Genomic DNA, 26,487 nt, shown 5'->3' on the forward strand with positions numbered 1-26,487 from the left:
ACATGTCTGAGGTTTGCCAATGCCACTCATGTGCAACTGTCATGCGTGTATGTGTCCATTGTACAGTGCCCTGATGCCTGTGTTTTGTTTCTCCCTGTCTGCAGCGTCAACTGATGAAGAGGGCGGAGAAGGTGCTGTGGAGCACAGCGGCGGGGATCCGACCGCCAGCCGGAGACGCAAGGCCCGGCTCCCCTCCCGTGTTGTCATCTCGTCGGGGAGTGAGGAGTCCGGTGCCGCGTCCCAGGCCGCAGCTGCCGGGGGGAGGTCCAAGAGGCGGAGGTTGCAGTTGGACTCCTCGGCAGCAGAAGGGGCAGCTGGGACCCCACAGGGCCCAACAGGGGAAGATGGCACAGAGTCATCCAGGTTGGTGGGGGGTTTGGTGGAGGAGGGGGCCGCGCAAGCACCAGAGACGGGGTCTGGAGGTGGGGATCCCACTGGTGCTAGTGGTGCAGTCCAGGACCAGGGACAGGAGGCAGCACAGGCGGCCGCGGAGGTGCCTGTGTGCAATCCTGTCCCCGATCCTGTCCCTGCATCATCTTGCACCAGCAGGGATGCCTACGTCCAGACCCGTTTTCAGGCAGGGGATGAGCTGACGTCAACTGGCCTTCCTCTGCCTGCGGACATGGCTATCCAGGTCCGGGTTGAGCCTGTCCTGGCTGGTGTGGCGTTGCGTCAACGGGCCATGCGAGGTGACCTGCAGTCTTTTCATGGAGAGACTGCACGTCATCTCGAATGGCTCGTTGACCACGTCAGCCTGCTGGGACAGGTCACCCAGACCGGATTCCTCCGTCTGATGGGGCTTGTTCTGACCCCCTCCTCAACTGGACCCCCTACGCGCCAGTCGTCCTCTGTGCCATCTTCCCACCCATCAGTCACCTGGGTGCCCTGTGGAGCTGCCTCTGACAGTGCGGCCAGGCTGGTGGAGGAGGCATCCCTGCCACAGTCGGGAGTCGGACGTCCAGCAGGGGTGGCCACATCAACAGGTGCACCCCAGCCGGCGGAGGATGTGCAGGCAGCAGGAGGCAGTGCACGGGCAGAGGCAGAGCAGCAGCAGCAGCAAGATGGTGGGAGCCATGAAGGCTCGGGGCCTTCGACATCGGAGGGGCAGGCATCGGCCAGAGGGCAGGAGGACCCAGGACAGAGAGTGTCTTCCGTGTGGCAGCGGTTGGGCCACGCCATAGGTGCGGAGCGGCGGCGGGCGGAAGAGGCGCGGCTCACAATGGTCAGGGCAGAGAACTCCATGCGGAGGGCCCTGAGGCGGGCCGAGTGCCTCGAGGCAATCCGCAGGGGGTTGGAGGAGGACACGGCGTCGTCCCTGCGGACCCTCGGGGCCATGGAACTGGACCGCCTCCGGGACATCGAACAGGAGTTCGATGATGCCCTGGCCCGGAACACCACAGAGTGAGCCGCTGGACTTGCCCGCCGCCTTTGTATATAGTTCTTTAGTTTTAGGTTTCCTTTGTTTTTTCTTATGATTTGGAGTCGACGGACACTGCTCCACTTTTTGTATATAGTTGATATTTAGGTAGGTTTTTTAGGAGGTTTCCTTAGTTCTGTTGTGATGATGGACCCTTGTTATTTTTGTACATAGTTCTTTGTTGCACGGAGAGTTTTGACATTTCACTTTGGACAAAATTTTTTGGATTTGATTTTCTAGTTTTGTGTTTTTATGCGGACATGCAGCTTCTTTTTTCACATTTACATTGTAGTTAGTTTTCTTTCTTTAGCATTCGTATTTTTTTCTAATACATTTTTTTTAACATTGTTCACTGTGTGGTTTCATCTCATTGGTTTCATGCATGTCATGTTGTGTGTTTTCCCATTCAATTGGAAAATATGTGTGTGACGGACATGGGTTCATTTGCTTCATGAACATTGGGGGTGTAACATGTGATTTCCATTTCCATGTGGGTGAATGGGTTACTTGGTAGGGCTTTTTGGCTGTGGAGGCTGACCATTACGCACATTGTGAGGACCTGGTGGGGGCTGCACATGGTGACAGGGGGGTGGGGGTGGTGGGAGACATGAGTGGGGGCCTGGTGGAGGGTGACCCTGGTGGCTGGGGGGTGGGGGTGTTGGGAGACATGAGTGGGGGCCTGGTGGAGGCTGCCCCTGCACTGCTGGGGGGTGGGGGTGGTGGGAGACATGAGTGGGGGCCTGGTGGAGGGTGCCCCTGGTGGCTGGGGGGTGGGGGTGGTGGGAGACATGAGTGGGGGCCTGGTGGAGGGTGCCCCTGCACTGCTGGGGGGTGGGGGTGGTGGGAGACATGAGTGGGGGCCTGGTGGAGGCTGCCCCTGCACTGCTGGGGGGTGGGGGTGGTGGGAGACATGAGTGGGGGCCTGGTGGAGGCTGCCCCTGCACTGCTGGGGGGTGGGGGTGGTGGGAGACATGAGTGGGGGCCTGGTGGAGGCTGCCCCTGCACTGCTGGGGGGTGGGGGTGGTGGGAGACATGAGTGGGGGCCTGGTGGGGGGTGACCCTGGTGGCGGGGGGGTGGGGGTGATAGGGGACATGAGTGGGGGCCTGGTGGAGGCTGCCCCTGCACTGCTGGGGGGTGGGGGTGGTGGGAGACATGAGTGGGGGCCTGGTGGAGGCTGCCCCTGCACTGCTGGGGGGTGGGGGTGGTGGGAGACATGAGTGGGGGCCTGGTGGAGGCTGCCCCTGCACTGCTGGGGGGTGGGGGTGGTGGGAGACATGAGTGGGGGCCTGGTGGAGGGTGACCCTGGTGGCAGGGGGGTGGGGGTGATAGGGGACATGAGTGGGGGCCTGGTGGAGGCTGCCCCTGCACTGCTGGGGGGTGGGGGTGGTGGGAGACATGAGTGGGGGCCTGGTGGAGGCTGCCCCTGCACTGCTGGGGGGTGGGGGTGGTGGGAGACATGAGTGGGGGCCTGGTGGAGGCTGCCCCTGCACTGCTGGGGGGTGGAGGTGGTGGGAGACATGAGTGGGGGCCTGGTGGAGGGTGACCCTGGTGGCGGGGGGGTGGGGGTGATAGGGGACATGAGTGGGGGCCTGGTGGAGGCTGCCCCTGCACTGCTGGGGGGTGGGGGTGGTGGGAGACATGAGTGGGGGCCTGGTGGAGGCTGCCCCTGCACTGCTGGGGGGTGGGGGTGGTGGGAGACATGAGTGGGGGTCTGGTGGAGGCTGCCCCTGCACTGCTGGGGGGTGGGGGTGGTGGGAGACATGAGTGGGGGCCTGGTGGAGGGTGACCCTGGTGGCGGGGGGGTGGGGGGGGATAGGGGACATGAGTGGGGGCCTGGTGGAGGCTGCCCCTGCACTGCTGGGGGGTGGGGGTGGTGGGAGACATGAGTGGGGGCCTGGTGGAGGGTGACCCTGGTGGCTGGGGGGTGGGGGTGGTGGGAGACATGAGTGGGGGCCTGGTGGAGGGTGCCCCTGCACTGCTGGGGGGTGGGGGTGCAGGGGGACATGAGCAGGTGTGAAGGGTAGTCCCCTGTTTTGTGGGCTGCCTGCAGGGGCTGTGGAGGGTGTACAGGGAACACCTGTGAGGACCGACCCAGCCTAATTGCGTGTGATAATTCCCGCACACCCCTGTAATACACGTACCAAGCCAAATCGCGTGTGATAATTCCCACGCACCCCTGTAATACACGTACCTGGCAAATCGCATGTGAAACTTCCCGCGTACCCCTGTAATACACGTACCCTGGCCAATCGCGTGTTGTACTTCCCGCGTACCCCTGTAATACACGTACCCTGGCCAATCGCGTGTTAAACTTCCCGCGTACCCCTGTAATACACGTACCCTGGCTAATCGCGTGTATAACTTCACGCGTACCCCTGTAATACACGTACCCTGGCCAATCGCGTGTTAAACTTCCCGCGTACCCCTGTAATACATGTACCCTGGCCAATCGCGTGTTAAACTTCCCGTGTACCCCTGTAATACACGTACCCTGGCTAATCGCGTGTTAAACTTCCCGCGTACCCCTGTAATACACTTACCCTGGCTAATCGCGTGTTAAACTTCCCGCGTACCCCTGTAATACACGTACCCTGGCCAATCGCGTGTTAAACTTCCCGCGTACCCCTGTAATACACGTACCCTGGCTAATCGCGTGTATGACTTCACGTGTACCCCTGTAATACACTTACACTGGCTAATCGCGTGTTAAACTTCCCGCGTACCCCTGTGATACACGTACCCTGGCCAATCGCGTGTTAAACTTCCCGCGTACCCCTGTAATACACTTACCCTGGCTAATCGCGTGTTAAACTTCCCACGTACCCCTGTAATACACGTACCCTGGCCAATCGCGTGTTAAACTTCCCGCATACCCCTGTAATACACGTACCCTGGCTAATCGCGTGTATGACTTCACGTGTACCCCTGTAATACACTTACACTGGCTAATCGCGTGTTAAACTTCCCGCGTACCCCTGTGATACACGTACCCTGGCCAATCGCGTGTTAAACTTCCCGCGTACCCCTGTAATACACGTACCCTGGCTAATCGCGTGTATGACTTCACGTGTACCCCTGTAATACACTTACCCTGGCCAATCACGTGTTAAACTTCCCGCGTACCCCTGTAATACACATACCCTGGCCAATCGCGTGTTAAACTTCCCGCGTACCCCTGTAATACACGTACCCTGGCTAATCGCGTGTATGACTTCACGTGTACCCCTGTAATACACTTACCCTGGCTAATCGCGTGTATGACTTCACGTGTACCCCTGATATGCACGTTACCCGCTTTGCGTTCCTTGTTTGGCTGCCCTGTAAACTGGTCCAGGGTTAGCGCAGCCCTTTGCGATGATTTAGCGATTTTGCTGGCTTTTCCTTGCGCGAGGGCGTTCTTGGGGGCGTTACTGGCGCTGCTGCAGGGTCGCTGCGATACTCTGCGCCACGGCTGGTTTGGGAGCATGAAATCCATGAATACGCTGTGCGCGGAAATCGGTTTTAGCGCACGTGCCTGGCGCAGTCAATCGCACGCGGACACTCTGCGCCAGCCGCTTGCGACACTTTTCTGCGAAATTCTATGAATTACCCTGTATATGTTTGGTACATGGACAATGGGCCCGGCCCTCAGCAAGGACGAATGCCTACTCTGAGTTACTGATTGGGGCATGTGGCATGGCTGAAGCTCTAGGTTGAAATGGGGAAAACAATTCTGCTTAAGGCTGCAGCCCGGTGCGCTGGACGGGATTGAAGTAAACTTGTGCAATGAGCATCAGAAAGGACATGAATGGATGCGTTTGCAAATCTGTCCTGTGCATATTTTTGAAAGTGTTGAAACCTAAGCATGAAAAATAGTGATATGAGTTTGGTGCATGAACAATGTGCCTGGCCCTTGTCACGGTTGAATGCCTACTCTGATTTACGTAATGGGTCAGGCGGCATAGCCGAAGCTGTAGGATTAAATGGGGAAAGAAAATCTGATTGCGGCTGCAGCCTGGCGTGCTGGATGGGATTGCAGCAAAGTTGCACAAGGAGCATCAGCAAGGACATGAAAGAATGCTTTTGGAAATCTATCCAGTGTTTTACTTTTTTGAAATTGTCAAAACTAAGTACAGACAAGTGTGATATAACGTTTCTGCCGTGGGCAGAGGCCCTGGCATTTGACAAGGACAAATGTCTACTTTGATTTGTCTTTTGGGGTATGCACTGCTGATAACGACTCACATAAGTATGCGTTGCAAACAATATGTTTGTTAAAGGAGGTTTAAAGTTCTTTCATATATGTTAAAAGAGGAACTATTAATAACTTATATACAGTGTTGTAACATTATGAAACATTTTCACTTAAAACATAAAAACATATTCAATTGACAGAAAATGCTTTATTAAAGGGAATTTATGGTTAAGATGTACCCCACCCTTGGTACTCCTGTGAACCAGGAGTTAGCGAGTGGCCTCCTACTGTGGACACCGCCTGGCACTTAGACACCAGATTTAAGTATGATGTGTTATAATAACCACATATGTAATGGCTTGCTCACTTTCACCCTTCATATTAAATACATCACATGCTGTTACCATTTCCAAATGCTTCCAAATGCTACACGTTATTCTGACTTTCCATAATAGGCCAAAAAAAGTAGAGGCGTTGAGAGCCTTACTACTCTTTCAAATGTATCACCGTTGCGGTTTATACTTATCTCCCCTCACCACTAAAGGCAACACACTCCAGTTAAAACCTATTCAGAAATAGGCCACCAAGATCATTCAGCTCACCTCATTTATTCCATATTCCAAATCAGTACACAGAATAAAGAAAATGGACACTTACCTGAAGGCGAGGACCCATTGCTGGGTGCTAGAAGAGGATTGAAAGACACAGTTGAGCCATTCCCTGTTTGAATTGTATATGGTCTTGTTTGTATTAGTAACGGTCAGTATCAGCAACGTATTATATTAGAAACCAGATGTACATATAAAAGTCACATATGTTACAAATTGCTGTCATTCACCCTTCAAATTCAAAACATCCCAATTAAATTGTGCTACTCCTTCCACATGCTAAGACCCATTCTGCACTTCCTTAATATGTCACATAAAGTGGAGGTGCCCCAAGCCAAAATACTGCTCCAGAGTATTCTTTTTTTTTTCAAGACAATTTATTAAGTGTACAATAAAAAAGAAAAAATAAGAACCGTACACCGTACATCAAGAACATAATGTCTCACAGAAAATATCATAACGTGATGAGTTAAACATATTAAACATCACATAATATCAAACCCATCAAAAGAAGTATTATCCTGTGAAACACAATATTCCAACCCACAGGCATACACAAAACAGCACAATAGACAACACAAATGGGAAGAAAAAGAAAGAAGATAAAAAGAAGACAAAAAAAACACATTTGAAACCCCCTTCACCCTATTCCCCCTCCCCGAAATGACATATCCAACAAACCAGATCCACAATCATATCAATCATAAAGGCCCATAAAGGTCCCCATATTCTCACATACTCCTCGTTTTTATCTTTACACTCTATTGAAACCTTATCAAATTGTGATAAAACATGCAATTTGGTTAGCCACTCATCAACATTAGGCTTTATTCTCTTTTTCCAAGTTCTGAGAATCATCTTAGTTGCTACCACCATAGCTCTATCAATCAAATTAGTATGCTTCCTAGCACGGACACATCTATCAATATGAGATAACCAAATTATGCTCGCTGCAGATCTCTGTAAGGATATTCCATAAATCAAATCAATCCTGTCAATAACCTCATTCCAAAACAATTGCACTCTAGGGCACTCCCACATCAAATGTAAAAGTGTGCCTCTACCAATACCACAACACCAACATAAATCATCCGATTGAAGCCCTAATTTAAACATCTTAACAGGTGTCCGATAAAGCTGCCCAATAACCTTCTCTCAAATCAAACATATTGCCATGTCTGTTCCGAAGTTCAAAATCACCCTCAGGATACCATTCCAATCCACATCAGTAATGACCCTTCCAATATCATTTGACCAATCTTCCTTCAATCTAGTCCATGCTGAATGAAAATTCACATTAAAAGGCATAAATTGCATATAAATTCTCACACAAAATTCCTGATCTTCCAATAATTTGCTAATTTCCGGTTTCTTCCCTACAGAACCACCAGCCATAACTATCCTCAAATCAATCATAGAAGCCAGAGCCAGGTATCTATTCAATTCTATTCGATGCAACCCATATCTTCCCTGTAGTGCCTGGTTCCCATACATCACATCTCCTATCGTCAGAATTCCCTTTTTAATTCAACTGATCCAATTCAGACATTTGTTATTTACTTGAAGATCTTCATTATACCATAGAGAAGCTTCTGGGCTGAAACCATAACCCTGTCCATTCTCACTAAACCACAACCCAACCACCTGTCTAGTTACCACTACGGGGATCAGTTTCAACCTTTTATTCGGCATTTTACCCATAGTATAAATATTCCCGAGATCACATTCAACACAGTCCTAATATTATCATACCCATATCTTCCCGGAATAAAACCCACCTGAGACTCATCAATCAGATCCTACACAATTAACTTTAATCTATTAACCCAAATCTTTGAAAACATTTTTAAATCAACATTAAGCAATGAAATGTGTCTGTAATTTCCACAATTCCAATGATCTTTATTTGGCTTTGGAATCACTACAATCAATGCTTCTTTCATTGAATCACACAGTAGTCCCAACGCAATAAATTCATTGTAAAGTTCACATAAAATTGGCTCCAATTGAGTATCATATTTCCTATAGAACTCTGAAACCATCCCATCCGGGCCCAGTGATTTCACATCTTTCATTTGAGATATGGCAGTACACACCTCAGAAACCTCAATATCAGAGTCTAGTAAGGTTTGTTTTTCCAGAGATAATTTTAAGATTTAAGATCCTCCCTATACAGCCTCTCATAAAATGTCCTAAAATAATCGCAAATCTCTCCATTCCTGTGCAAAATATCACCTTCCTCTGTATGAATAGAAGAAACACATGTATCAGATATTATCCCTTTAAGCTTATTAACCAATAACTTGCCATTTCTGTCCCCAAACTCCCAAAACCGCTGTTTAGAATAACACATGCTTTTACTTGCCAAGTTCTGTACTCGAGTCTCCAGCTCTGCCTCTAACTTTCTTAATTTCACCCTATTCCGACTCAGATTATCATTAGCACATACCTTTTGCATTTCATTAACTTCCACTTCCAAATTCTTAATCTCTTCCTCAGTTCTCTTTTTGCAAGAGCCATTCTACTTATCATTTCTCCCCTTAGCACCACCTTAAAACAATCCCAGACAGGCCTGATTCCGAATGAACTAATATTTTCATCAAAGTAACAAGTAATAAACCCTTCCAATCCCATCATAACCAAATTATCCTTTAGCACATTGGCTGCATTCTCCATCCTCTAGGTTTATCCCTGCAAGCATCCAATATCACCAGAGCATGATCAGAGATACCTCTTTCCAGAATATTTGAGGACACCACTTGATCATTAAGAGTTCTACTAACAAAAAAATAATCAATTCTCGAGTGTGAGTCATGCACAGGCAAATAGAACGAATAACACTTTTCATTATAATGGAGTTCTCTCCATATATCGATCAGTCCATATTTAAACACAAATGCCCTTAATTCCTCACTAATCTTTCCACTACAATATCTAGACTCCGATTTCCGATCAATCTTACTATCCATCACTACATTAAAATCACCTCCCAAAACAATTACCTCACCTTCCATACCATCCAATAAGGAACCCAACTGGCTGAAAAACAACGCATTTGGAGAGCATGGTGCATAAATAGTACCAACTTTCATTTTCTTACCCTCATACAGAATGTCAAGCAATAAAATTCTACTGTCTTCATCCACAACTGACCTCACCATCTTAATCGGTAGACCTCTCCTAATCAAAATACTAACTCCTCTGGACTTAGAATCAAAACTATTTGATATTATCTGAGAATACCTCGAGTTAGACAAATAGCCTTCACTCTGTTCATTAAAATGAGTCTCCTGTAGGAAAATCACATCAGCCTTACTTCTCCACAACCTTGCCAAAACATTACACCTCTTCACAGCATTACCAATTCCTTTAACATTCCATGAGACGAAAGTCAATGGAGCCATGTCGTTATAATCTGTGTAAATATATCCATATGACAAACTACATACTCTGGAGGGAGAATCCAGTAAACAAAATCTGACAATGGATGAAGGGATACACGCAACAACAAAAGACACACACAAAGACAGACAAACACAAAACATGAGCCATGCTTAACAAATCCATTCCGATATGCATCAAACATACAATAAGCATCAATATATACAGTAAATACAGTATTCTGAACCATATCCACCAGAAACCCTATGCCCTATATACCAACCAAACCAAATACCTTAAACAATATCCACCCTATACATCCTAAAACCGTGTGAAACCCCTCCCTCCTACATTACAAAACCCACAATGTGTCAATTCCCATCCACCCTAACACCAGCGCAATATCATAAACATGTATTACATTGTCTCCATAACTAATTTATCCATCAAACCTTTACACTACAGTCTCAATACCATTTGCCCTACAATGACCGGCAACTATATTTATATATATATACATATATATATTATACCCAAAAGTATCAAACCACCCTTGCATCAATCAGCCCCATGCAATCAGTCTCAAATTGTCACTAATCCTCCATCCCCAATCCCAAACAGCACACCAACAAATCGCCATACTCTATCAAATATACTAATTGAAGGCATCCCCTATACCGCAACTCTCAGCCTCAGGTTGATCAGCTATTCAACTGAACAGTTGAATGTATCATCTACAACATAACATCTAATAAACCCAGTTGAGAACTGAGTTAGACCAGACAGGAGCCACCCAATAGGTCAAAGTGTCTCCACCCAGCCTCGTAAACGTTGACTCTTATCATGGAAACTCAGACCGAAAGATGACCTGCCACCCAAATCAAGGTGTCACATATGCGGTAGATTATCATTAAGATAGTTCAGCCTAGACACTGTCAGAATTGCACATAGTTAAACATTGACATAGCCAGATAATGCCAAAACAAACTCAGCCCAATCCCTGAGAGCATAACAATGAACAGCAACCTCCAAGTCAAATTACAGCCTATTCCATGGCCCAGGGGGCGCTGCATCAGGCCAATGACAGGCATAGAAACATACACTGGTTCATGCCGGCCAAGATAAATCCATATTGCACAATATGCACAAAGCAGGCATGAAAGTGCACCATGACCCCTCCAAATCAGCACTGCGCATTAAGTTGCACGTAACGTAATCCGGGCCCCAAGGAGATTAAGCCAGCTAGCCAAATGTTTCCTTTCACGCTCTTTTCCACACTCCTAGACTAATCCTCGCATTCCACAATGCCCCCTCCCACACATGTTGTTGGATAACAGTGACAAAAGACTGTCATGTACAAGACCCAGAACATGCATAATGCTTGGCATTTTTCCACAATTTTCATGCTTCAGAATCAGTTTCCAAAATTGCTCCATATGGCGTAAATCATTCACATATCATCTCCCCACTTACATACAATATTCATGCTGGTGCAGGTGTATACAGTGGGGGCCTAGCACACAAACAACACCAAAACCGCTCATTCCACCACAGAGCCAGCACAAACGACTTAAGAATAGCAAGCCTGCAAAGAGGCCAACAATTGTGCGTTATGTGCCATTTAAAGAGCAACACTAGTATTATACCTTGGCAGCACACAGCAAGTCCTTAAAAACCAGAGGGCTAGCAGTGATCAAGCAAAGTAAAATGAACAGCGGAAGAAACATTCAGGGTCAGTCTCAGCTGTTCAGCACTATGAGCAATATACCACTGAGTTGCTGACTGTGTCCACCATCATATGACAGGGCTGTCAACACGATCGACAAGTTGTACAATCCACAGGAGGCCACTGGATGGAAAACAGGGAATATTAAGCGAGTCAAAAATCTTTCCGAAACCTATAAAACAAAAGGACCCCCTTCTACCAGTCAACAGTTCTTAAATGCATCACATAAGTGGTCCGGTGAAAGTATCCCAGTAACAACAGATCCAAGTCTCAGTGCCGACTTCACTTAAAATCTCTTCCACTCCAGGCTACAATCACGCAGACATTTGGAAGTACATCATACAGACCCAAATCGATATACACCTGTGGTCGTAATACACTTGGCCTCTCCTGTAGCACTGCCGTCTGACCCTATTTATATAAGAACACAATAGGAGCAACACTGCAGCGGGCTGGACAACCCCAGTTTCACGAATGCTAATGGTACCAACGTCGAGATTCCACGTCTCGTGATCGCAAGGACCTTCACGTTCCCAGGAGTCTGTTTCTGAGCCTGACGCGGTGAAGGGAAGACGCTGATGCAGCGCCACTCTCGAGCTTGGAGTTGGTCAGTCTACGGCAGTCCATATACCTGAGAGAAAACACCTTGTATCCAGTTGAGGTCTGTTTTCTGTTTTCATTGGCTCGAAGAAGAACCGCAAAGACATTTGCGTAGCAATAGCCAGCGGACGGAAGATCCAGAGCTCGACCATCGGAGCCCGCTGAAACCTGTGACATCAAAACGAGGTAAGATCTTGCTGGAGGACAAACTAACAGCGCAAGGAAAGCAAGGGCAGCGATTACCCAGGCTTTCCAAGAAGCCTTAAAGAAGCCCGATTCCACCAAACACTGACACTAATATCCACGCTTTCGCCCCTTCTGAGGTGCCGATGAGAATATCGTCAGTGGGAGAGGGGGAGAGAAGGTCAATGGAGCTACCACCTGTTTTTGCCCCAGGAGAGGAAAAGGGAAGGGAAAAGAGAGAAGAGACCAAGAGGGGTGAAAAAATCTCCTCACCCTCACAAGCTGGAGTCCATCATCCTGGGAGAGGGTTGAGATCGGAAATGACGGAAGGAAGTTACGTGGACGGAGTCTCTTTACATACGGAGATGACCAATATATCAGTTGGGGAAAAAAAGAGAAAGGATGAAAGCACGCTTGCTTCCTGTGTAATTAGCGGCCTAACAGAGAAAATGGATGGGAAAGATGCCGCTGTTTTAACAGACGAACCGGACAGCGTAAAATCTAAAATGGGGTGTATAACGGAGAGTACTGTCCACCCCATATCCAATGTCCAGAGTCTCCAAAGCCCCCCGGCAGGAGGCAGCATGTCTTACCTCCAAGACCAGGAGCTTGGAAAAATATCACTTGAGATATCGGACTCGGACCCAGTGATCTTAACAGATAATGTTATAGACTTGGAGGAAAGGCTGGACCTCTCACAGATAATAGAAAATCCATTAAGCTCTACGAACAACGAGGAGGGAAATGAACCTAGAAAGAAGGCAAAAAATAAAATCATCCTAAAGAAACAGAGACAATTAAACTTGAAGGAACTGAAATCTAAAAAACCCAAGACAAATAACACTACAACAAAGCCACCTATCCTGATGAGAAAAAAAGACAAGGAGCAGAAGAAACTGGAAACCGAGATGAAAGGAAAACGGGTGTATAAAAAAATCAACCCGATAAATAGAATAACGACAGACCTACTCACTGTCTCACACTTTTTTCTGAAAAAGCAAAACACAAAGGTTCAAAATTTGGGAGACCTTTTGGAGGCAGAAATCCTACAAGGGGCAGACATAGACCCCAAGATCCATTTACCAGGTTGCAGGTTTTTTCATGGTCAGGTATGGCTAATGCACAAACCAAGCAAAGCTTGGAGAAATACCCCAACAAGGGGGAAGGACGCAAGAGCCATGACGTAACAAGACCAACTGCTCAGTGTGGGAGAAATTCGACAGAAACAGACTCCCCACAGAAGCAACGAGAGAACGTGGCAACTAATACACTGAATAGCCCGGGAGAGGGCATGACGAGACAGCCACGTTGTTCTGTACTGCAAAACACTTTAGAGCCAACTAATGTTAAGTTGACAACTCAAACGAAGGAGAACCGAGCACAGCTAGAAACTAAAACATTAGTAGGCAAATGTGCTTCAACAGTTGGAATGCAGAGAGAGTAATCGACACTACGATCAACTGAACTACATGACAGCATAGCGCCAGTTCTAACGAAAGAGAAAACCACTAATAAAGAGCAAACACCGTTAAGGAACCAGACAGAAGGCAATCTCAGAAGCCCAACGAATGGAGTCGTATCGAGGGAAATGAGAGGCAACAAAATGAAATCCCATACTTCAGGGGAAACCCTCCCGAATGAAAAAACACCAACGAGGAAGCAAAACGAGGGAAAGATCATCAGTGCAATGATCAGAAAAACACCATCTCCAGAACCCCGAAAAAAGAGAATATCGCGCGAATGTGAGATTAATGATATCATCAAAGGGGGTACAAAGGGAAATAAACCACCACAACTACAGTCTACCCCACTAACAAGAAGACATTCTTTATCAAGACTCCCGGAATACCCACAAAAAGAAACCCCGACAAAAAAAAATTGACCTTATGACAATATGACAATAATGTCCACCTTCACTATAGCTCTGGCACCTTTTACAAAGCTATACGAGTCACTTAATGATACGATCAAAGATCAGTCTTCATTACTAACAACGCTGCACACAAAAATGATGTTTTTAGAGGACTACATTACAGCATTACCAACGCAAAAAGAGCTGTATAAGTCCACCATCGGTGAACAATTACAGAAACCACGCAAGTAGAATCAAGGAATCAAATGACACAAACAGGTTTGGAGGAGGAAGGACAAAACGAAGTGCTACGCAGAGTGGAAATCAGGAGACAGAAGACAAATGATAATTACAAAAAAAGAAAAGAGGAAGAGGAATCCGCAGGAGAGAGAGTCATTGGGGAAAACCTACCAGAAACATCCCTACAATCCCTAACGCAAACCGGAGGTCAAAGTAACAAATCAGATTGAAAAATAAACTCTAACAGAAAAGAAATGTAAAGTGAAACAACTAGGAAACGTGTGAACGGCTGTGTGGTCCTGAAAGAAAAGAAATCATCAGAAATACAATTGGATTGTAAACTACAGGATACACAGCAACAGTGAACACAAAATTTGAGAGGTGAGATATACCCGGTATTCTCCCAGATCCAGGGAGACAAACTCACCAAGAAAAGGAAAGTAATATTTGAATCCCCTGACAATAAAGAGAAGAAACAGGAAGCATACGATCAGGAAACAGAGGATGAAGTAGCCCTGTCTATCTTAGCACAACGGTTAGTACCAAACAACCCCCCTCAACTTAAAGAAATGGAAGAGGGAACGAGAAAAAAAACTACTAATCCATTGATTAAGAGAATTGTGAGGTAAGATTCAGAAGAATCCACAAACCTATTAGATCTATCACAACATCAGGAGGAGGAGGGAGATAACGAAACAAGTCATATAAAGGAACATCTAGAGAATACGCAAACTCTAAGAAACAGCTCTAGAGATATTAACCTGGATGGTGATTTGTCACCATTTATCTCGCTAGAAGAGGAAAAAAATTGATAATGAAGAAAGAAAAAAACGAGACAGGACGACATGGGGGGAAAAACATACCGAAAGAGAACTAATAAACAATTACTTTAACAAGAAACCTCAACGCCTACAGGACGAGAAAGAAAAAACTAAATCCCCTAGCGTTAACACATCTAGAAGAGCTTTCAGGGATAACCAGAGATACAAACCAGGAAGACAGCGAGAACACCAATCGAGATCGAGAAATCGAAACTCGAGCTATACAAACACCAAAAATGACAGATTAACCTATAAAGAAAAAATAAAAAGCTGTAGAAGCTTTCATCTGGAAAGTATAGAAAAATCAAACGGTACTATTCTGAACAGGAAGAACATAATGACCTTGCTACAATGTATACTACCTTTAAGAACACTAACCTCTGTGGATATCAGGATTGTAGAATTCGCAAAGCGAGGCAAATAGGATTGCATCTACCTACATTTCCCTTCTCCGGTGGTAAGAACAATGATGGAACAAGCCACCGAAAATTTCTTGATACTGGGATACGAGTTAACAATATACAAAGGGCCTCATTACACGGTAGGCGGTGAGCCATGGCGCTATTAGCGCCATGGCTCATGCCGGTAAAATTCCGGCACCGCCTTGGCGGAAAGGGGATTTACCGCCCCATTCCAAGGTTGGAGGGGCGGTAAATCCCCTTTCCGCCATTGCCCTTCCCCATTCCCATTTTTGCCCCATAGGGCTCTATGGGACTGGGGAAGGCGCTAATTACGGCACCGCAATTTTGCGGTGCCGTAATCAGCTCCGAGGTCCCTTAGCGGGTTGGTATTTAACGCCTGCAAAAAGCAGGCGTTAAAACTCCAACCCGCTAAGGGACCTCGTAGTACGGCGGTAAGGGTTAACGGTCACCGTTGCCATTAACGGTGACCGTTAACCCTTACCGCCGTCCGTGTAATGAGGCCCAAAGACTCAAATCAGCAAAGGGAAAAAACAACGCGAACAGGATCCCCATCAAAACGAAGGGATGAGCAAAGGAAATATGAACATTTAAACCCGGATAGAAAAGCAGCAGCTTCATCGCCAAAAAGAAAAAGAACTCGAGCTACTGATGAGAACGAAAAATCTACAGAAAGAATCAGTAGTCGTAATAAAAGTAGAAATGAAAAAGATCAGGAAGGGAAAACGCAGAGATATAGGAGGGACTCGACATCTCCACAAAATGAATTAGTTAAACCATATAAAGACCCTACGGGGGCGGGTCGGTTCCCTAAAGGACCCCAACCAAAAATAAAGATCACATTCAATCCAGATGATAATGAAAAAGAAGAGCTATCATCGGCAAATCTGGAAAAAGAATGGAAGAAACTGAAAGAAGGTCAAAAATGGAGATGGATCTCCAAAGTTCTCAATCAAAGTGATTCCAGTTAGCAAACGAAGACTAGGAATTTGTAACCTCCACCAAATAAGGAAACCAGGGAGGAGACTGTATCATTGAAATTTGCTTCCTGGAACACTAGAGGTTTTGCACATCTCCTAAAACAAAGTGACGTACATCTAGGAGACTTTGATATTCTCTGTCCCCAAGAGACATGGTTAATGAGCAGCCTACAATCGATGGTTATGAAGTATATCTTTCTCCAGCGGCAAAAGGACTTTCAGGTAGACCGTCATCCGGCCTCCTGACAATGTTACGTTCAAACAAACATCTACAAGTGACAAGAGTATTAGAATCGTCGCTGTACTTCCAAGTGCTACTATTAACATGGGCAGAAAGAAATCAAAGATTGCCAGCTCAGAAGCCAGAGAACATCATAATAATTAATACTTATTGGAACCCACTGGCATTAAGTGATGAGCAGTTCTTAAAACAGCTAAACAATATCTTCGAGAAAATTGACTTGGAATCTCAACTGAGTCACTGGATTATAGGCGGATATTTGAATCTGGAATATCCTAAACTACAACAATGTAATCAGAATTATTCAAAACCCCAGCAAAGAAAAGGGGAATAAAATGGGACACTGTAATGAAAACAAGATCCTTAAAAAATCTCCACTTTTTGATTGAGGAACACGTGCCCCGGATACCAACTTGGGAAAACGGCTCTTCAGCATATATGTTGGATCAAGTCTTTGTTAGCCCGGAATTCTTAACATATGTCACCAATTTTAAGGTCAAGCGTACCAAGAACAGTGACCATAACTTACTTGAGTTCGAATGGAAAACCCAACAGGAACCAAGAGATCTAATGAAAACAGAGATCGAAGAATCCCGAGGCAGAATAAGATTAAAGGTAAAACCGGAAGACATAACTAATCTTACCAAAAAATACGTAGAAAGAATAACAACGAAAAAGAAAAAAAAGTTGATTATGAACAATGTTTAAACATCTATAAACAAAGAGTGAACACGGTAACAAAGAAAGGAGGTGAATATATGCGTAGTTACGACAAACTTTTGATAATCGAACAGAAAAATATAAGAAAACTGCAGAGACCGGCTAAGAAAACTAAAGATATAAAAGACGTACAGGCAGCCCAAAAAGCAAAAAAAATTATAAACACTAGCTAAGATCACGTAGAGCAGCAATGCTCCAAGCAGATGCAGAGCTGATGCTAAGATCAATGAACGGGCGTAACTCTAGAGATTTCTGGACATTAATTAAGCAAACAACGAATACTCAGAGAAACGCAATCGATAATAACGTAGGAGAAGGCAGGTGGATTGAGCATTTCACCAATCTCTATAAAAATTCCAATTCCAATTCCAAAATTCCAAACAAAGACCGTAAACAACAAAGTGGAAGTAAAATGGGTACTCCCAAATGACATACCTTCAATTATAACGAGAATCAAACGACTAAATACCTCTAGAGCTCCAGGGCCGGATGGCCTGACTAACGCCCATCTAAAGGAATCGCCACAAAACTGGGCACTATTTATTAGCAATGTATTTGACATCATTGAAGAAAGTAAATCGATTCTGAAATCCTGGAAAAAGGCTATAATAGTTCAAGTTTATACGAACGGCCCAAGACAAAATCCAAAAAACTACAGACCAATAGCGTTACTAGACGTTATTGGGAAAATATATGGTTCAACCTTGTTGGAGATGTTCGAGAAATGGCCTAATGAAAATGATCTGATGGACCCTTTTCAATCAGGCTTCGTGAGGAATGCAGGGACTCTGGCCAACATATTCTTGATTAACATCTTAAAAAGCAGAACAAAAGAAGGAAAACCGGGTGTATATATGGCCTTTATTGACCTGGTTCAAGCGTTTGACCAGGTCAATAGAGAGCGCCTCTGAAGAAAATTAGAAACAAAAAAATGCCTGGGTAACATACTAGAGCAAATTAAAGCACTCTACACAGAGACATCTTTATCAAACCTCCTGAACCAACAAGGAGCGTTATCAAACCCCATAGAAACAGCAAGAGGGGTGAAGCAGGGCTGCCCGTTGGCGCCAACGTTATTTAACGCCTACCTGTGGGACTTCAGAGATTCGGAAGCTGAAATTAGATCTTACCCCCCAAAAATAAGTGGGACCACCTTGTCTCGACTACTATACGCGGATGACCTAATATTAATAGATCAAACGCCGATAGGACTACAAAGGCAACTTGAAAATCTTAGCAGATATGTTGAAAAAAACAATCTAGAGATCAATAAGAGTAAAACAAAAATCATGGTTCTACAAAAAAGTAACACCCCAAAAAACCCATTTACATGGCAGTTGGAAGGTGCAAAGATCCAGACGGTAATGGAGTTTAAATACCTGGGAGTGTTACTGAGCAACAACCAAACGGAAATAAGTATGCAATATCAGCTCTGGGAAAGAATGAAGAACTAGCTAAGATCATTGAAAGGAAATTTTGCCAGTATTCACTCAAACCAATTATACAATTCTATCGTTCAAAAGTGATTCCATCAGTTACATATGGAGTGGAGGCCTTCTTTAACATCCCAGAAGAAGTCTGGACAAAGTTGGAAAGTTACTTTTGGAGACAGCTTTTAAATCTTCCAACATCCACGCCCATGCCTTTAATAAGAAGGGAACTATGTATCCTATCACTGCAAGGCATTGTATTAAGAAATAAACTGATGATGTTCAGGAAAGTGATCATGCCGGAGAGATCGAATATTTTTGAAATCATCCACAGAGAAATCTCAGGATCAAATTCCGAAACTTTAAAGAATTGGCAACAGAAAAATACCCTATTACTGGAAGAAATAGGATCTTTAGAAGAAGAGCTAATTCATAATCCAACAAAAGTTGCAACAAGAATAGAAACTTGGGATTGGATAAAGACTCTTGACACAGCGGGGTCATACAAAATAGCGGCACACGCAACACCGATTTGTAAAAATCTAAATGAAATAAGATCATAATTGAAGCTCTTTCCAAGTAGAAAACATCGCCAAACATTTTTGAGGGCACGCCTTAACATTCTGCCGACAAACGAGATAAGGGCAATCAGAGGAACATCAGCTACTGATAAATGCTGCTTTTGTCAGGGAATGGGGTAGAAGGAAACTTTAAGGCACCTGCTCTTAAACTGCAAGGGTTTAACTGAATTGTAAACTATGCACATGCTACATCTGTTTGAGGATCTACTCTTCTATGATGAACAATACTGGTGGAAACGCCTAATAGAGTGTGAAGGAGTAAAGGAAACAGATGCAGTGAAACAATTTTTGCAAAACATCGACTTCAGAAAAACATGAATAAGGAAAACCGTGAGGAAGGAAATAGCAAGTAATAGCGGGATGTGGGTTTTTGGACTTGAGTGAAGTAATTTTGTAAAAGAAAATGTGAAAACATTTTTTAAGTCAAAATAAAAAATTAAAAAAGAGGAACACAAACCATTCTACCATGTATCTCGGTGGGTTAAATCGGCTAGAGGTCACACCTGTTACAGTGCCGTGTCGATGTGCCAGGCGCTATAGATATTGAATGTTTATTTGGCGTGTGCCTTTGACGTTCTGTGCCATCCCTGTGCATAGCAGTACTGGCCCCCTGTAGACCTCCTCCGCCAGTACCCACGGGGGTCTGCAGACATCAGACATGGAGGCATGTGTCATGAAGAAAGCCCCCCATGCTGCTTTGATTGTACCCAAAGGCTTGATTCTGCAGTTCCAAGTTATTCAGAAAAAGATGGCCGGTTCTTCCAGGGCCTGAGAGGAAATCAGCACATCTTAGTCCTCAGTTCCTTGCAGTGACTCCCTTCTCCTGGCCTCAGTGGCTCAGCGTTCAGGGCTGTCTCCAGAGAGTCTCTGTTAACAATCCTTAAATGTTCTTGGAGTTCTTCCCAGGGATTTCCCTGGCTTGACCAAATGTCCAGCAGTTGGTTCTTTTCAGCACTATATATATTCCGGTACTTCCATTGTATTCTTCGTTATTGACTAAACAGGGGAGACCACACAGCGTTCTTGGATTCTTCTACTATTCCCACCAACACTGTTGTTGTAGAGACCACTCTAGTAACTTCCTTGGTCCAGAATATCTCTCTTATGATTATTGTGACGAGGAAGATTACTCCTCGTACACTCTTCAATTCTGATGCCGTTATCATTGTTACTGTCACAAGGGAGATTACCCTGATGCACTCATTAAGCTTTGTAGCTTTGACACTGTTACTGTGACGAGGGAGATTACTCCTGATGCACCCTTTACTCTTGGTAGCTCTAGTGCTCTTACTTTGACGAGGAAGATTTCTCCCATTATATTCTACACTCTTGATAACTTTGGCACTGGTACTGTCACAAGGGAGATTACCCTTGATGCACTCATTAAGCTTGGTAGCTCTAGTGCTCTTACTTTGACGAGGAAGATTTGTCCCATTATATTCTTCACTCTTGATAACTTTGACACTGTTACTGTGATGAGGGAGATTACTCCCGATGCATGCTTTACTCTTGGTAGCTCTAGTGCTCTTACTTTGACAAGGAAGATTTCTCCCATTATATTCTACACTCTTTATAACTTTGGCACTGGTATTGTCACAATGGAGATTACCACTAATTCCCTCTTTAAGCTTGATAGCTTTGACACTGTTACTCTGACGAGGGAGATTACTCCAGATGCCCTCTTTAATCTTGGTATTAGTTGTTTGTTTCCCTGGACTCCACCAGGTTGTTCCGAAGCTCCTGAAACCTTGCCTGTCCTGTGAAGGTGTCTCTGGTTCTTCCCAGGTTCTCAGGTTTTTCATTCTTCGAGCACACTTCCAGCATATATTCTTTCAGGCTCTTGTTCAAATATGTGTCTCCCAGAGTCTTTGGTCTGACAGCCTCGGCGTCCTTGTTCGATCTCATTGTCCAACTCCCAGAGATAATGCCACCGCCTGGACTACCCCAGTCCTTAAGAGAGTTGTTGGCTCCCTGTCGGCTCACATAGTGCTTCCTCTGCTGCTCTCGTTACATTCTCATCTGAGCCAGCTCTTTCGCAGAGCTGTCATGGTCCGAGGTTCGAACTTCCCGGGCTCTGCTGGCTGTAACGCTCACCTGATTCCCACGGAGGCGCAGGTCTGGCTTCGAGTGCTGATGCTTCTTCAATGGTGAAGCGCAGGACTCTGAAGATGGACAGGAAGGGCCCTCTACTCTGGCTTCTCCGGCTCGCAGGAATATTCCCCTGTGCGTGAAAAGGGAGTATTACCTACTGACTGAGTTATGCTCAAGCCTCCCACTCTCTTCCAACCCTCCACGATACCCTTCCACGATTCCCTGTGAAGTCTCATCTTAGGGTCAGGAAGGATGAGCTCTCCATCCTGCTTCTGATGCAGGGGCGCGTTGAAACCCAGTTACTTCACTGGATTGAGGATTGATGGGAGTTCAGGTAAGCTTGACTATTCAGGTAAGGCTCTGTAAATGTTCTGTTGCAAGTTCAAAAGAGATATGGCGCCGACCCGAAGTGAAACGTGCAGTTCCAGTTCCAGTAAATGGCAGGTTAGTTCTGGATGAGCGCTCGGGAACTGTCTTTGCATTCGCTCATTCAATGTCTTTGTCTTTTTTCCCCATAGGGGCCGGGGTCCGGAAAATGCCTGGAAGCGGCAAGACCCGAAATGAAATGGGAATGACCCAACAGGTAAGTCTTATTCCCTTCCTTCTCTCACCTCTTATTCTTGTCTTCTTCTCTAGGCTCTGGGAAGTGGCTGTGTATCCGGATGATCACTGCTGAAGATGGAGGAACCCAGGAAAGGTGAGTGAAATGCAGCGCTGCAGCGATCGTAACAAAATGCTTTTAAAAATAATGTCTTCCCTTTCAGGATCGTCGGTGATGTCTCCGTGGTGCAGATTTAGCTGGTAAGGTCTCTTGTCTCCCTTTGCAGGTGACCCAGGATGCTGACAGGCGTGGCTGAAGTCCAGATGCAGGAGCTGACATGGTGAGCGTCCAGCTGCGAGGAGCAGAACAACGCGAAGCATGAGTTGCTGATCGCGTGTGGTTTAAATAGCTTTGGAAGAAGTCCCAAGTCTGTATCCTTCCTCCAATCAGGTTTGTATCCTTTCCCGACCACACCCGGGTGGAAAGTAGTCCCACAGGTAAAGTAGTTCCATTCAGGCCTCAAGAGGGCCTGGATGTGGCAGCATGGTCTGCATCAGGTAAGTGCACATTAAAACACTTGAACACATGTCTAGCTTTATGAGCCTGGCGCCTAAGGCGCCAGGACAGGGGTCTAACATGAGCCTGGCACCTAAGGCGCCAGGACTGCATCCAAAGGGCCCCAGCTTGGGCCCGCTGGCACTCCCCTGGGGGAAATGATGCCTGCCTCTGGGGTTGCTGGGTCGGACCTGGCTCCTTGGAGGTAGGCATCATGACACTGGCTCGGTGCCAGCTGTTTATTTCATCAAGTCCTTTTTTGTTTTTTTGTCTTGTATCTGTTTCCTCCACAGCATAGTGCCAAAGTCCTTCCTTTGTGTCAGTGAAATACTTTTCATGCCTCTTCAGGGTACTGTCTGGACCTAAAAGAGGCATAGGTTGCATTATTCCTTCAAACTTTCTCAGTAGTTTAGGGAGAGCAGTAATTATCACTGTGTCTGTACTTTCCATTCTTCTTCATCTCAGTGATGTCAAGTCTTAACCAGGAAGGGAATATTGCAGTAACGAATAGTAGTGCATACAGGGGATATCTCTGAGGATCTGAGATATATCTTGGCATCAAGGACAAACGCGTTAGGGAGTTCCATCGTGAAAAAGGAGTCCCTATCACCATGAGGGGAGTCTCTCGCTGCAAGGTCCCACTTTCCGCCACCCCGTGGGAAAATACTGCGTAGAGGATTCATCTCCCTATTCTCACATGGAAGGATCCCCCCCGTGGAAAAGTGAAGAGATCCCTTAAATTGTTACACTCTGCACTTCCGACCAATTATCTATTTGCTGTCACTCCTCTTGCTGGCTCCAGAAAACTCAGTGGCCTTGGGGGTGTATTCCTTTTAAGGCAGTCCTTTAGAGATCCACTGCGTCTCAACTCAACCGCCTCAATATTAAGTCATCTTTACTCTCCGTTGAAACAGTCTCCGTCGGCTTCTGACTTCACCAGTCTATTGATGGGGCAGGCGTTGTAGGCTCGGTCAGCTCAACTTCATGACGACTGCCTCCACAGTATTAACCACAGAAAATCAGATCTCGTGGTCTTTATGCATTTTCACGTTACCCTCTATGTGCATCAATGTTGCTGAACATCTGATCCTAACTGCTGATCATCACTTTGAGGTCTGGTTAGATGCAAGCTATTCGAACCTCTGGGAATCTTCATACTCTTAATGAGCCATACACTGCCCATAAACATCTCCACTAAAGTTAGCAAAGGTTTAGCCATTTGGTCCAGTAGATTTGGAAGGGGTTGTATTCTGTCATTATCCTGGACACATTTTCCTTTTCACCCCAGGCCAACGGTTGCTGTCTAAAAGTACACAATGTTGACTTCATGCTAGACCATGCACTGGTGTAATTATGTAACTATTGCTGAATGCATCATGATTTAATTTAGCAGTTGTGCTACAGAAAACAAGCATATACATAATATCTGGAAATGAGTCCTGTGTCTGTATGGGATTTCCTCTGTAAAATGGAAGCACATTGCGTTGCTTGTTCTCTCAGCGGACATATTCCAAGCCGGCAATGAAAATGGATGTTTACTGTTTTCGTGTCAACCATATGTCCCACACACACAACAGGAACGAAACACAAAGTTGAGCCATACTCGCTGTGCATCAGAACTATTGCTACCATTACTTTTAGATTCTAGAGTTACAAGCTATTCAGAAAAAGATGGTCCACTTCATCCAGGGCCTGAGAGGAAACCTCCACATCTTAGTAGTCCTCAGTTCTCTGCATTAACTCCGAGAAGACAAAGCCATTTCCATAAAATTCTTGTGTGCCATTCTTAAGAGTACTGGGATGTTGGCAAGGATACAATCATTGGAACGTCACCATGCAAGGTCCTCCCAGGGACTTGTGATCAGCAAACTACTTTGATCTTGCCATCGACTGTTCAATTGGGAGAAACTCCTAGTCGGGCTGCACAGTGCTGCAGGTGTCTGCATATGGAGCAATTTCTTTAGCTGCATGAAATCATTGTGCACCCGTCTGAACTTGACCTCACACTTTTGCTCTGTGTTTGCCTAGGTGTTGGTCACATATAACGTGGTGAGAGACCCTTCTCAGGTGGAGGATTCTCCTTGATCCTGATTGCACCAGATTGGTTAAACAAGATACTGCTGCAGATTGCATCTGCACTTGGCCCCAGATTTTGCTGTGTGCGCCACGGATGAAGCACGTGTAGCGTATTCAGCGTGATTATCGAGGTTCAGGCTTTTCCTGCATCGTAATGCTGCTCTGCTGAAAAAATGATCGATTACTGTAGATTACATCTGCACTTGGCTACTCTAAAGGGTTGGCCCTACCTAACTGAATACAAACTGGATGGCATCTCACTCACTCATTGTCAACTTCACTCCAACTGAAGTTCTCTACTTCTCATCCAAACAGCCTAACTCTTCCTCTTCCAATCTTCTATTTTTCTCTCCTGATTACCTTCACTTCTATGCTTCTGCTCCAACCCTTGGTGTTGTCTTCGACCAATCTCACAACTCGACATCTCCAAAATAGGCCACACATAAGCTCCTCAATATCAAAAAAATAAGACATCTTCTTCCCTTCACACTGTAAAGCACCTAACCTCCTTGTTAGTTCTCTCTACTGTGCAGGTCTACTCTATGGTCTTCCCAACTATGTTTTTTCACCTCTTGACACAGTCTTCACCTTTCCTGTCCATTCATTCTTCAACCGTCACTGCTTCACCTCCACCTCCACAGCCTGTTGTCAGTCAGGACGGTTAACAATGCAACAGAGGGCATAGTATAAACTCATTCCCATCATCTTCAAAACTATATACGAACTTGCCCCAACCTATCTATCAGCCAATTTGGCGCCCTACTCTCCCCTAAACTTGCTAAGATCGTCCTCAGCTCGCCCCATTACCACCTGTCGTACCCCGTGCCCCCCTCTCGGTTTTGCTCTCTTCTTCTCCTAGATCCCTCACTCTGTAATGCTCATAATTATCATCTTCTGACTACTGCCACAATTTCTTTTTTAACCCAACCTCCTAACTCTCCTCCCAAAAGTAAGAACCATGTGCATAGCATTCTACGCCACTACTTGTCCCTGTGCTCCCCTGCCCTTACTGTGCTACGGCAAAGCACTTATCCCTCACCACTTCATCCTAAAACATAGCACTTCCTCCATTATCCCATTCCTACGTCAAGCCCTACTGTCCTTGTGCCTTGCTCATGTTTCTACCTCCCCAGATCTTATATCATTACTCTCTCTCCCATTGCTAAGGACACTGCTCTTCCGCTATGTAAATGCATGTTAAAACTTTTTGTAAGCATTGTTTTATGAAAAAGTGCACTGCATTGCCTGTATTGTCCATGAAATAAATAAATACCATTGCACAACCCTGAGGAAGTATGTTATAGGCCCTTATATTTTTAGTGTATTTCTTCTTTTTATTTTTACAACTTTATTTAAAGATTCATCAAAAGAAATATATCATTCCAAAACATCAATTATAATAACATTAAAAGTACAAATGAAACAAAAAAAACATTATACATATCGATACAAATAGAACAGAATAGATAAGAACAATCAATCAATTATCCCCACTAATTGCAACAATCCCAATTCGAAATGATACAAAATAAAAAATCAGAGGAAAATAAGAAAAATCACAAACACGCCACCACACAACACAGACAAACACCACAAATTTAACACAATAGCAAATTAACCACTCCAAAACAAAAACCATAGCCCATTAGCACTTAACTCACACATAGAGCTCATTATAATCATCCCATTGCTCCTTATAAAATTCTTCTTTATTTAAAGCAGGACACTTAATCCTCTCAAACCTTGAGAGCAACTGCACCTGCGATAACCATTCATCAATACTTGGTTTCTTTCTCGTCTCCCAGAGGCGTAAAATTTGACGAGTCGCCACCAGAAACACTTTATTAGCC

General features: G+C 45.3%; 1 long non-coding RNA gene across 3 annotated transcripts in view; it reads right to left on the minus strand.

Annotated features, from left to right (window-relative positions):
* Window positions 1–26,487, minus strand: part of LOC138566008 (uncharacterized) — a 133,409-nt gene that overhangs the window by 28,649 nt on the left and 78,273 nt on the right. For all 3 annotated transcript variants that reach the window (XR_011301779.1, XR_011301788.1, XR_011301784.1), the window contains one exon: window positions 6,250–6,276. This is a non-coding gene — a long non-coding RNA (uncharacterized lncRNA). The remainder of the gene's footprint in view (window positions 1–6,249; window positions 6,277–26,487) is intronic.

This window comes from Ambystoma mexicanum, chromosome 1p, assembly GCF_040938575.1.
Source record: "Ambystoma mexicanum isolate Mex_15411 chromosome 1p, UKY_AmexF1_1, whole genome shotgun sequence".
NCBI classification, from domain to species: Eukaryota; Metazoa; Chordata; class Amphibia; order Caudata; family Ambystomatidae; genus Ambystoma; species Ambystoma mexicanum.